Consider the following 11222-nt stretch of genomic DNA (forward strand, 5'->3'; position numbering starts at 1 on the left):
TGAGGAAAATGAGTTTCTGAGACAAATTACAGAAACTCCAAATAAACAGGGAGATGTTCATATTCATTGATAGAAAGGCTCAACTTTCCCCAAATTCATATATAGATGCAATGTAATTATAATTAGCATCAAGTGGATTTTATTTTAATATTTTTAAGACATTGGTATGCTGCTTCTAAATTTTATATGGAAATGAAAAGGACCCAGAACAGTTTAGGTAACCTTAATGAATAACAAAGGTGTAGGTCACTACCGAATATTAAGTTGTATTATAAACGTGGAATATTTAGGACAATGTGATATTGCTGTGAAGATAGACAGATAGACCAATGGAACAGAATACAGAGCTCAGAAGTAGACCCTCACATATACAGATACCAGATACCTGGTTTAAAACAAAAGTGCGACTGCAACTTACTGGGAGAAGAATGGCCTTTTTATAAATTGGTACCAGATCGACAGGATATTCACTTGGAAAAAATGATCCCTTGTTCCTACCTTAACTATACAAAAAAAAAAAGCAATTCAAAATACATCATAAACCTAAATGATAAAGGAAGAACAATGAAGCTTTGGAAGAAAACATAGGAGAATATCTTCATGAAACTGGGGTAGGCAAAGATTTCTTAAACAGGACTCAAAAGGCACCATCCTTAAAAGGAAAGTTTGATAGATTGGACTTCCTTTAATTTAAGAAGCTGTGTTCATCAAAAGACAATACAAAAAGAGAAAAAGCCAAGCCAAACCAAGCCACAGATTAGGACAAGATATTTACAACATATATGTCAAAAAAACTTTGTACACAGAAATATAACCAACTCATTCAAATCAATTAGATAAGAACACAAAACAAAATTAAAAAGCAAAGACTTTTCCAAAGAAGATATCCAGATTACCAATCAACAAATGAAAAGGTGCCCAACGTCACTAGTCATGAGAGAAATAGTATAAAAACCAGATTGAGACACGACTACATACCCACTGCAGTGACAAACTAGAAGAACTTGTGAACAATAATAACTGTTGGGGAAGATGTGGAGCATCTTTGCTGGTCAGAAAGTAAATTGGTACAAAAGATTGGAAAACCACTTGGCAATATCTTCTAAAATAGATGACAGATAGATAGATAGATAGGCAGTCGGACACGCAGACAGACAGACAGATACTACCAAGCAGTTTTCAAAAGAACCAATTTGTAATTGAATGTGTATCCAATACTTACTATCTATTCATCTATTTATCTACTTACCTACCTACCTGTCTCCAATAACTGAGCAACTCTACTCCTGAATATATAGCAGTTACTCTTAACAGCTTCAATCCTGACACTACCCAAATATCTTCAGTAGCAGAATGAATAATGATGTTGTGGTATATTCACACAATGGTGTATTAAGTAGCAAGAAAAATAATCAAATACAGCCTATGGAAACAACCTGAGTAATCACAGACGTAATACTGAACAAAAGAATGCTGGCACAAAAGAATACGTGCTGTGTCATTCCATTTACATGAAGTCCAAGAATAGGCAAAACTAGTTTATGATCACTGAGATCAGAGTAGTGGTTTATTTGGAAGGATAGGGAAAGGGTGTACGACTAAACAGGGACATGAGGAAATCCTGATGGAAATGTGGTGCTGGAAATGTACATTTTAATTTGGGAGGCAATTACATAGGTGTAATCAGCATAAAAACCTTTTGAGCTATACACTGCAGATTCATAGTTACTCTAGGTAAGTTATGCTTTAAAAGATCATCTGCTGAGAATGAGAAGGGATTAGCAAGTAGGAGTTTTGTGACATGTGCGGTGTATTTGACGTTGTTACTGAGGGAGAATGAGAGAATAAGCTAGCCAAAACAACAACAACAACAACACACACACACACACAAAAGGGTCATTCAGAGACCAATGCGACTGAAAATCATAGATTTTCACAATAGTTTTCTCAGTGCCTTTGATATAAGCCTAGAGATGGAGCATAGCTGAATCTCAGACAGATTTAGTAGAAATACAGTACGGAGTGAATATCAGGTATTTGCAAGAGAAGGGTTAGAATTCTTCACCTTAGAATTGCACCTGGACAAGAAAGGCATTAAAAACAGGAAGAGAATGATGGGCAGAATAGTCAAGAAATGAGTGATTTATGCAGTCAGTAAACAAATGTAAGGGGAATATCTTACTGAGAGTGCTGAAGGGAGAACGCTGTAGTTAGAGATTTGACTAAAGTGACATTTTAGACATGCAACAATTTTAGTCATTGATATTGCCACAGCTTATGTTTCCTGGGAATCAGTGCCTGAGAAAGAGATTAGAGTGCAGGAAATTTACTGGAGAGAGCTCTGGGAATTAATACCTGAGGGAGAGGGATGGAAGCAGGACTGGGCAGCCAGAGAAGCTGAACTGTGATGAAATCAAAACAAAAGCCTCAGTTAATTCTACAGGGAGCTTTGGGGTTGGGATGGAGCTTCAAAGTTGAGGCAAGGGGGCTGGGCTATTATGTCTCCATGTTGTGCAGTCATTGATTGTGGGCTTTGGTGACGGGAAGGTGGTATGATCGTGGATTAAGTGGCTCTCTTTAGCCAAGGAGATGTCCAAGGGAAGGTCATGGTAGAAAGCTTCCAGCCACTGATGCTCTCAGAAGCTAGAGTAATCATTGTTTCAGTCCTGAAGGGGGATCCTAGATAGTTCATGATATCCCCCCTCTGCTGATATATTCTAGGATTGGCCATGGGCTGGATAGCTAAAGAGAAGGGTAGGAAAGGTCCCTAAATATGGGGCAATCAGGGAACCAAGAGGCCAGAGGGTTGGGTGGATTATTCACATGGTTGGAGGTCATCAAAGATGATGTCAAGACGGGAATGTCAGGAGGAAGACTATGAGTAAGTGCCAGGTTCTCCTACATCACATTTGTCTCAGGTCTGAGATGTGGTTAAGTGCCCTCCCTATTTCCCAAGAAATGTTGCTTCACTGATCTTGCCTTCTCCAACTCCAGCTCCAGTTTTATGCTAATCTGCTAGGCTCACATCAGTTCCTCCTCATCACTGATGACCTCTGGGTCACGATCAACCTTAACACACAGAGTCCTCAGGTCATCCTTAATGACTTAAACTTCCATGTAAGTATCCCATAAAATAACCTAGCTGCTTGATTCTTTGATTTCTTCGTCTTGGATAACTTCCTTCTCCACCTCATTCTACTTTAGCCAACCATACTGCCATGGCCATATAGATGCAACAGTGACATCAGCATGCAGGTAATACAGATGATGGTCAAAAACAGACCCATCTGAGAATAAAGAGTGTGAGTTTTTAGCGGCACCACATTATTAAATCTCCTGGAATTTTTTTCTTATTCTTTTAAATAGAACTTTTGGTAGTATTCAACAAAAAGTCGTAGAGAGAAGTTTTGCTCCATGAGAGTGACTGGAAGCTAGTCATGCTAAATATTTCAAGGAACTACTGATGATCTCAGAGCCCATGATAACCAGGGACTTAAGAGAGCTGAACAAGGAACTGATAGATTGGAATAAAATGGAAGGACCCGTGGACTAGAGATCTCTTTGAGGTCAAAGGCTGCATAGAAGTCTTGGGGGCATGAGAGGGCAGTAATGACAAGACAGTATGGTCAGAGAGTGGACAACTGAAGCTTAATGTTTCTGAGATGGAGCAAATCCTGGTTATGAGAAGAACTAGGAGGCAGCCTGAGAATCACTGGAGTGGAAATGGGGGTGACAGCCCTCCTCTTAGGTAGGGCCATCTCTTCTGGTGTTTGGATACAAAAATATGAGCTCTGATTGCTGTCAGGACTTCCCTGAGACATGAATGTGTGCATTTCAGTGGTGAGAGCTCTCTACCCAAAGAAGATGAGTAGCTAATTTGAAAGCTAATCCATCTTAATAGTTTAAGAAATAAATTCTTTATGAGAGCTGTTAAATTTGTTGTTCTTTCTTTCTAAAAGTCCTGAAAATTTTATATAACTTTAATTTAGCATTTAATTATATATATATATATATATATATATTTCTAGCTGTTTTTAAACTGTTTCTTGTTATTTAATTCTTATACACTCAAATGGCAGGAAGTTTTATTTTTATTCCCAAAGACAACTTTTTTTTTTCTTTAATATCTTCTGTAATAAGCCCAAAAAAGAATACGGAGTAGGTACACAAGAAATATGGCACTTTTTTGGTGATTCCTATTCTATGATTTCTGAACTTATGTGTTTTTATAATTGTTAATCTTCTTTCATCTCTAATCCTAGAGTAGAGATGGGGACGACTGTCCTAATTGGGTCTCCTGGGTCAGCTTTACTTTGTCATGAGGTTCAGAGAAGTGATCAGGTTAACTTGGAGAACTTTGTTCTCACTGCACACTTGCTACTCCATGGACAACACTTTATTCGGAATTTACCTTCTCTAAGAAAGTATTATTGACAACATTCACCTAATGCTGATTGCTCCTTTGCTCTGGTTGTATTTGTTCTTGTGTAATGCTTCCTATAAAATTAAATATTTTTATTGTCTATTTATAAATGTATTTTTTATTTGTTTTCTTCTTTGGACTGTAAGTTGTAGGGGTGTAGCTTGATTCTTCTTCTTAAGCTTGGGAATCAATACCAAATGATTTATGCTGGAACTTGGAGCAACATGAGAGATAATGTAATTCATATTATCCACCCCTTTATTTTATAAATATGGAAACTGACACAGAGAATAAATAAATGATTCAAAGACTTGTTTATGATCACACAACCTGTTATTGTGTAATCTCATTTGTACAGTGCATATTCTAGGAAATCCCCAAAATCATTCTGTACAGTAAATGCTGTCAGAGCTAGCCCTTAGCAAAAGATGGGGGTGGGGTTAGGGTACATTGCAGCAAGTGGCTGCATTGAAGCAAGAGGGAGATCAGTTTAGAGAAGCTGAATCAGAAGGGACCCAGCAGGAATATAGGAAATGAACCCTGGATTGTAGTACAGTGGGCCAGGCTCTCCAGTCTGAGAGCTAGCCTTGGCAGAGGAATGGCTCAGCCAGTACGTTATCTGACTGGGTGTCAAAGATCAAGGTTGGATCCCATAAAGAAGTTGTGATACATATATATACATATATATGTGTGTGTGTGTGTGTGTGTGTGTATACACATACCTAAGTAATACTACTCAGCCATAAAAAAGAATAAAATAATGCCATTTGCAGCAATGTGGATGGACCTGGAGATCGTCATTCTAAGTGAAGTGAGCCAGAAAGGGAAAGAAAAATATCATGGAAATACGTAGAATCTGAGAAAAATGAGACAAATGAACTTATTTACAAAACAGAAACAGATTCACAGACATAGAAAACCAACTTACGGTTACCAAAGGGAAAAGAGGTGGGAAGGGATAAATTGGGAGTTTGGGGTTTGCAGATACTAATTAATATATATAAAATAGATAAATGACAAGTTTCTTCTGTATAGCACAGGGAATTGTATTCAATATCCTATAGTAACCCATAATGAAAAAGAATATGAAAATGAATATATGTATGTATATGTATGACTGAAACTTTATGCTGTGCACCAGAAATCAACATTGTAAATTGACTATACTTCAATTGGAAAAAAAAAAAAAAAAAAAACTCTATGCAAAGGGATAAAGCCTTGGGGGAAAAAAAAAAGATTGGGTCCCAAGGCAACCAGCAGGAGTATGACCTTGGTAGTGCAGAACAGAGACGCCAAGGGCATCTGGAGTCAATACAAGAGGAAACCAGGTTGTTGGGTGGATCGTCTACCTGGATGTTGAAGTCTGCAGGAGTAAGGATGGAGTTGGGCTGGAGAGAGATGCTGAAGTCAGCACCAAAAGAGGGAGACAGACTAGGAGATACAAGATGATAACCAGGAAGAATGGTTCCATGGTAAAGCTGACATACACTGCAGATGATCTGGGATTTTTAATAAGAATGGTTAAGTGCTATTGGTGAGAAAGGATACACCCAACCAGCATGCCTTAAGAAATGTAAGGTATGGGAATGCAAAGTCTTCACACACGAAGGGAAAGAGAGCCCTCAGAGATTTTCATAGAGGAGTGGTTTTTAAAATGTGGCTCTTGGGTAAGTGAAGAGGGTATGGTAGAAGTCAAAAAAAACGGTTGAAAATAGGAAATAGGGGAAGGGGAACACAAATGAAAGAATGCTTTAAGACCCCTACTTTGAGAAGAGGAGCCCCTGAGCTTACATTTCAGTTCCTCTTCCTGGTGCAGAGACTATTGTCAAAGATGCTTTAGCTATTTTTCTCTCAATCCAAAAAAGAAGTTTGTAAACAATAAAACCTCAAAAGGACATGGAGAAAGACCAACACATTATATTTCCACAAAGTAGGCCAACTAGCAATCGCCAAGTCAGTAACTTGTGAAGTCCTACAAAGCCCAGACAAATGCCTCAACTAGAGGGGGCAGCGGTTAATCCGGGGTCAGACACACAGCACCCAACGCGCTGTTACATTCGCCCCTTTCAACACAGTGAGGCAGGTTTGCGGTGATCTCGCAGCATGTGAACGAAACCCCTTTTCTCCCTGAGCTACCAGCACTGTTAGCTGCTGCAGCAGGGCAGGCCGCTGGCTCCTGGCCCCACGAAGAAGCCATCGCTGTCAGCTCTCTGGAAGCCAAGGAGAAAAAGTCCAGAATTTTTAAAGGGTAAGGATTTCAGTCCTTACTTCGTATATCCATCCCCGGGCAGCACCAGAGGGTGTTGTTCTTCAAACCCATCCTTATCAGGTCGCATTTTTTGGTGGGGAGAGGAGGTAATTATGTCTGTTTGTTTGTTTGTTTATTTAATGGAGGCACTGGGGATTGAACTCAGGACCTTGTGCATGCTAAGCACGCATTCTACCACTGAGCTATACCTTCCCTCAACTCTCTCTCCCTCTATATATATATTTTAACAAACGCACACACATATTCCCTGGTGTGCTTGGTAGGCCTGGCCCAGTCCAGCGAAGGATGGCTCTGGTATGTAGAGTGAGTGCTGTGCCCTGAGATGAGAGTTCTGGAACGAGAGACCTTTATCACATAGACAACCTGCAGCTATGCTTGGCTTCCCCTTGGTGCCTGGCACCTGGCCCAGACTCTCCTAACCTCTCTGCACCACCTGTTCCTGTTCAGACCAATTTCCAATCTTCCAGGAAGAGAATCAAGTCCAGTTAAAACCTACTCTCCCAGGAAACATCAAAGGTGGAGGGGTTTCAGGAGGACACTATAGCAGAAAAGCCAGCTCTCACTGGCAAAAATGAGGCAGTTCAATAGGCTATGCACTCCAGATAGTTGTTCTCCACGGTGACGGAATGACAACAAAAAGTCAAAAAGCATCCCTGCTGTGCTGACCCGGAGCTGCTGCCTACTCATGCCTGAGGTTTCTCACATACCTGAGAACGCCATGCAGGAATGAGGGTGTTAGATTAAAACACAAATCAGAATATTAATATTAAGAAAACAAGATAAAATGCTCAAGATATGCCATTTGCACACAACTAGTGCAGTTGGCATCCTGAGACAGCAGGACCCAAGGAGGTGCAGTTTATCCAAGGGAGCAAATAAATGCAAGCATACTGGCCCAGTGTGCCATGTGGGTGGGAGAGGGCACGGGACAGTAGGTCTGCAGATGCTCCCTCAGCCACCCCTTTGGCTTATCATCACAACCCGTTTCTTGGGACAGTTCCTGGCACCGTATCCCAAGAGTGGTTTATGAAGAGACAAGACGTGGAAAAATCTGGCCTTACTCCTAGGATATTCCCTCCTACAGAATGTAGTGGCTGGGGGGTTGGACCCATCAACCTGGTCGCATGCTTACTCTTTTCACTCTGGCAAAGCAAACATTATTGTTACATAGCCTTCTTTAAAAGGAAAACAACTTCTCTACTCAGGCCACTTTCAAAAGCAGGAGATTCGGAGAGTAGAGACTCTGATAAAACAGGCAGCCTCTAGAGGGGCTTCCCCCGAAGCCCTCCTGTGCGTTTGGACAGAGCGGGGTTGGAGTTCTTTGCCTGAGTACTACCCTAACCCGAGTGGGAGGAGGGGGCGATGGTGTGGACCTGACCTGTCCTGAGAGATGGGACAGTGCCAGCTGCCCCTACCCACCCTGTCCCCACTTTCTCCACTCAGCAGATGGATGGATGCCTGCTCCTCAACACCCTCCCGATGGCAAAAGGATCACCCCCACACTGAGGCTCAAATCTCCGCCTCTGGAAACAGGAAAGGGCAGTGGATCTCTTCTTCCCCCAGGAAGTAGGCTGGTCTCCCCTGTGAGCTGGGGGCTTTCAGTGGACAGGAGACCAGCACATGGCTGATTCTCTGGCAGATGTGGCACATCTGGGCCAGGGGTGGCAGTGTGCACTCCCAAGCCTGATAGTCTCAACCTCCACAGTTGGAACATCTGTCTCCCTTTGACTTTCCTCTGCATGTTCCTCCTGTTTGGCCACCTCTCACTCCCAACACCGAACACGCATCAGGGCCACTGACACTGAGAGATTCCAGTTCTTAAGGAAACTCCTTAAGAACTGCCTCACCACTGCCTCACCCTCCTTCAGGTTCCAGAAGCCCTCCAGGTGCAGTTTATTCTGGGGCACAAAGTACAGTGCAACCTTGGTGCTGGTGGTGACAAACAGGAAGCACAACCCAGGCGTCTGGTGGGACCACTTACAGGGCTGGCCCCAGGCTGCAGCAGCAGCTCTCTGCTGCCAGTACCGCGTCCTCCATGCCTCCTCGGGCGCCTTGGCGCTGCCACCTACGAACTGTTGGCCAGACACTAAGTCCATGGGAGTTGGTTGAGCCCCTGATAGGGTGGTTGCTGGCCCCTGAGAAGTCTGGGGGCAAATGAGGGGCAGGAGGAGAGGCTCCTACAGCTTCTCCAGCACTCCAGGCGATGCTTACCACATCAAGGTTTGAAAATTGTGATGTAGGTAGCGCAAGAGGGTGAGGAGCATGTTTAGAGAAGTAAATTTATAAGCATGGAAGAGAGCTTGCTGATGGCAGACCTGCCACTTCCAAAGCGCACACTGGGCAGGTTTAAGAGAGTGGAGGGAGAGTGGGATTTGAGAAAGGACTGGGTTATGGGCAAGATATCAGGTGTCAACTAAAATAAATGCGCAGCCTAGAAGTTGAGAGTTATGTTTTATTTGGCGGGAGGACTCGATCCAGGATGACAGCCTCTCAGACCGCTCTGAGGGACTTCTCCGAAGAGGTAGGGGAGGAGCTAGGATATACAGGAGCTTTAGAACAAAGACCAAGTTGTTGGAACAATAAAAGCTTACTTGTTATCTAAAGAAAACCAGGCATCTCAAGTTAAAGAATTTAGTGTTTTTCTATGCATGGGAGGAAGCAAACATTTGGGGTCATTGAATTCATTCCTTTGACAAGCACCTGGCTACCTAGGGCCAGTATCCTGTCCTTTCTTATTCTGAGGCCCCTCAGGGTGCACCATTGTGAGTGGCTGTAGAGGCCAGGCTGAGGCTTGTTTTCACTGGGGGGTGGCAGCAGCCGCTGATGACTTGATGGTTTCAGCATTCTTTGTTTACTGATACTGTTAGCAGTATTTTTCGTTCACACAGGCGTCTAGCATCTGGACTCTGATGGGCTCTGGGAGGGTGAACTTGGGTCTGGGGTGTTTAGGAAGAATCTCAGTAACAAGTATTAGAGGTGATGTGTCTGAAATAATTGAAATGAGAATAAAATTGCACTTAGCTGTGAAAAACACTCTATTGAAGATCCAGTCATAATTGTAGATCTACTAGCTCCCACCAGGTCTAACTGTGGTCGCACCAAAATTGAAGTTATTGCTCTTACTATTCAAAGAACACACACTTCAGCTTCCTCGAGTCTCGTGTTTCAAGTGTGTCTAACATGAAAACGAATGTATTTTTCTCAATACCTATGTGAACGAAAATACTGCAATGTGAATGAAAACACTGCAACCATATCAGTAAACAAATGCTGAAACTAAGTCATCAGCGGCTGCCGCCACCCCCCAGTGAGGACAGGCCTGCAGCCCAGCCTCTGCAGCCACTCACAAGGGTGCACTCTGAGCAGACTCAGAATAAGTAAGGACAGTATACTGCCCCTAGATAGCCAGGTGCTTGTCAAAGGAATGAGTTCAGTGAGCCCAAATGTTTGCTTCCTCCCATACATAGAAAAACACTAAATTCTTTAACTTGAGATGCCTGGTTTTCTTTAGATAACAAGTAATCTTTTATTGTTCCAACAACTTGGTCTTTGTTGTAAAGCTCCTATATATCCTAGCTCCTCCCCTACCTTTGGGGAGCAGTCCCTCAGAGCCATCTGAGAGGCTGTCATCCTGGCTCGAGTCCTCCCACTAAATAAAACATAACTCTTAACTTTTAGGCTATGCATTTATTTCAGTCAACACCTGGAATAGGGAACTTTTTTTTTTCCATTTTTAATTTTGAGCCCCCTTTGGTCTAAATCCTCTAGAACTAGTTAGCCAACACATAACACATGCTTGAGTCAAGCCCTCTGGCACCATCTAACCAGAACCAGGATAGAGGTTTCTGATTCTTCAACTATTCTGAAAGTAAGACAAGACAATACAAAAAGATAGAAACCTTTGCATAATTGCAAGTTATTTTGGTCTCCGCTCCCTCATCTCCTGGCCACCCTGTAGTAGCGTTAGAGCAGGCAGATAGCTAGATGGGACAAGAACCTGGAACAGCAGTTGTATCTATCGGCAACAGTAGGCTTGGAGGAAAGATACAAGATGGGATAGAAGGAGAAAAAAAAAGAGAGCAAAATGAATTTTACATTTTCTTCATTTGACTGCTTTGTTCTTTCTACTGCTTACTGATACCAGATTATGAACAGTTTGAAAGTTTTTCTATAAGTGCCTATCATCATCAAAGCTATTCTGTTTTCCCTCACTAAGACCATTCACTCTTACTTGCTTAGTGACATTGAAGGAGAATTAATAAAATGGCCACATGTAGGCTAACAGATCGCTTATTCTTATGCTTGCCCTTGCAACAGTCAACTGACGTTGACTGACCGGTTGCCACTCACAGCTCCAGGCCCATTGTGAAAACTATAAGCTATTGATCTTACTGCTTCTACTTTATTCCATTAATCAAAAGCTATAATCATGCTTGGTCTCTGAGTCTCCAGGGAGAAGGTCAGAGAACTGTAACCTTACAAAGTAGGCTAAATACCAGGAAGACCACACCTTGAGTGCTTAGGAGATAA

The 11222-nt window shown here is 42.3% G+C and overlaps 1 pseudogene; it reads right to left on the minus strand.

Annotated features, from left to right (window-relative positions):
* Nucleotides 1-8201: 8201 nt before the first annotated feature.
* LOC116154258 (protein lin-28 homolog A-like) lies at nucleotides 8202-8788 on the minus strand (annotated as a pseudogene).
* Nucleotides 8789-11222: the final 2434 nt, after the last annotated feature.

Source organism: Camelus dromedarius, chromosome 6 (genome assembly GCF_036321535.1).
Source record: "Camelus dromedarius isolate mCamDro1 chromosome 6, mCamDro1.pat, whole genome shotgun sequence".
NCBI lineage: Eukaryota > Metazoa > Chordata > Mammalia > Artiodactyla > Camelidae > Camelus > Camelus dromedarius.